General features: G+C 51.7%; 1 pseudogene; it reads left to right on the top strand.

Moving 5' to 3' along the window:
- The first annotated feature begins 235 nt into the window (after nt 1–235).
- LOC103266783 lies at nt 236–925 on the top strand (annotated as a pseudogene).
- Nucleotides 926–2,429: the final 1,504 nt, after the last annotated feature.

Below are 2,429 nucleotides of genomic sequence, written 5' to 3'. Positions count from 1 at the left end.
CTTTCTGAGATCCCTTCCAGGGCTCCTAACTCTTCATGCACTGACAATGGACCTGTCTCTTCATGCAGTGACATGGACCTAAGTGCATCCTTAAGAAAAGACAGTGATTTGGCAAACCTGGGTGGCAGTGTGGTGGTCACCGTGATGACTGCAGGGCTGAGTGACTAAGCATTGGGCTAGAAGCAGGCCCTGCATCCAGACCGTCTGTGGCCCCTGCTTGCACGCAGCCTGCTCCATGGCCACCTCCACCGCCTCGTCGGAGCACTTCTCAAAATGCTACACAAGATCTTCTACAGCCTCCATGAAGTCCTACAAGGGGTACCTGAGTGGCTGCTGGGGGCAGCAGGGACCAAAGAAAAGAAGCTGATCCGAGATTTTTCTGAAAACAACAGGAAGCAAATGAAATGCTGGCAGAGATGGAAGAGGAACTACATTAGGCACCCCTATCTTTCCATAACCCCATGATGTCTAAACTTCGAAACTACCAGAAAGACCTTGCCAAACTCCATCGGGAGGTGAGAAGCATGCCTTTGACAGTCACTCCTGGACGTCAAGGAGACATGAAATATGGCTCATATGCTGTAGAGAATGAGCATATGAATTGGCTACTGTCTCAAAAGGCACTGATTCTGCAAGGCATTCTGAATGGGGCCACCCAAAGTACTGAGCACTCTCGTCAGATTGCCAGAGACTGACCAGATTGGCTCAGAAACCATAGAAGGCCTGGGGGGACCAGCAAGATCAGTTGGAACATACCAAGAGTAGACTGGTAAATACAAGTGAAAACTTGAGCAAAAGTCTAAAGATTCTCCATTTAATGACCAGAAGAGTGACAACCAACAAGCTGCTACTTTCCATCATCATCTTGCTGGAGCTAGCCATTCTGAGAGGTCTGGTTTACTACAGATTCTTTCACAAGCATTAGCTTCCCACAGGGAAGGGTTTGTGAACCAGCACTTTGGCCCGGTGAATGCATGGTGTTCAGGATGTGGATGGAAGAAGCCTGTTGCTGCTGTGAGTTGACAGTGCCAGGATGTAGTGTGTAGCCAGACTGTGGGAGGAGGGAGGAAAGGTGAAAATCTACTTAAATGTGAAAAAACAGCAACAAGACCGGTGTGATATACCAAGGTAATAAATGCTGTTTATGACTTCTTGAAAAAAAAAAAAAAGAAAGTGATTATTTTAGAAGTGGCTGGTGAGAGGGTCAGTCAGTGTGTCTGTTGGTGTTGGTCTGTCTGTCCCTATTCTTTTTCTCAGTCTCTGTGACTTGCTCTTATTTCTGTCTCCCATTCTTTGTGTCCTTCCCTCCCTCACCTTTCGTCTTTCCACTCCCCCCATGCTTCAGGCCCTCAGGAAGCCAAGACCCTTACCCAGAACCTGGCAGGGACAGCCTCCCCCTACCCACATGGGATCCACCTGGCTCTGCTTCTTCCAGGGCCCACGCAGGACACTGAGGCAGTGTGAGGCATCTGAGACTCTCCACAACACTCCCAAAACTGCTGCAGAAGCAAGAGGACACGACCAGGTGACCAGGTGTTGTCATTTATCCAAAGCCAGCGCAAAGAAGAAAGATGAGGGGGTGGAGGAGAACAACAAGGAGGAAGAGGGTGGCTGTCACATGGCAGAGAAAAGTGTGTGCGTGCGGGGGCAGGCGTGGGAGTGAACAGGTGGGGAAGGGTCCAGGAGGGGTATAATCCCAGGACAGAGGGGTAGCTGGCCTGAGGGTTTTGCAAAGCCCCAGAGTCACTGGGTATCCTTTGAAAGGGATGAGTTATGCCTCTTGCTTCTGGGTCCTGGAGCTCAGCATAAGGCCAGGAACACAGAAAGCGCAGGAGGCCTTTGTGGAACCAAGTTAAGTGACTCAGAGGATGATATGCAGAGATCCAGCCAGGAGTCCCTTATATGGGGGAATGGGGCTCTAGACAGCAGCCCAGAAAAGCCACCACCAGGAGGTGCTCTGGAGAGTGGGGTTGTGGCCTTTGGCCCTGGAACAAGTGCTATCTGCCCCTGTTCCCTGCTGGGTTGGGGACTCTGAACCCACAGACAAAAATCACGGTCAGAAAAGGCCAAGGCTCACAGATGAACCCATTCGTTCATTATGCAGAGACATCTTGAGGGTGCTGTCTGTACACAGCACCTGGGTGAGGGCCCCCTGCCTCCCTGAGAGTGCGGGTGGTGAGTGCAAGTATGTGTAGGGGTAGAGTGGGTACACTTGTAGACAAGTGAGATGGGGGTAGGTGAACATGTGTGGGGAGGGCCCTGAGTGTGCTTGCAGTATAAATGGAGGCCACTGAGTGGCTATACGGCCAGCTGGGAGGGGTCGCTAGCCAGGAAGCTCAGCCCTGGTTCCACGGCGCTGCACAGTTAACTTTCTGCTCTAGCCACCAGCAGACAATCCAGGGTTGGGGCGTTTTCTCCTGGAGCCCCCG

This window comes from Carlito syrichta, unplaced genomic scaffold (genome assembly GCF_000164805.1).
Source record: "Carlito syrichta isolate Samal-C Ts95f unplaced genomic scaffold, Tarsius_syrichta-2.0.1 Scaffold307331, whole genome shotgun sequence".
NCBI classification, from domain to species: domain Eukaryota; kingdom Metazoa; phylum Chordata; class Mammalia; order Primates; family Tarsiidae; genus Carlito; species Carlito syrichta.
Note: the sequence above shows the minus strand (reverse complement) of the source record. Positions and strands in the feature narration are given on the sequence as shown.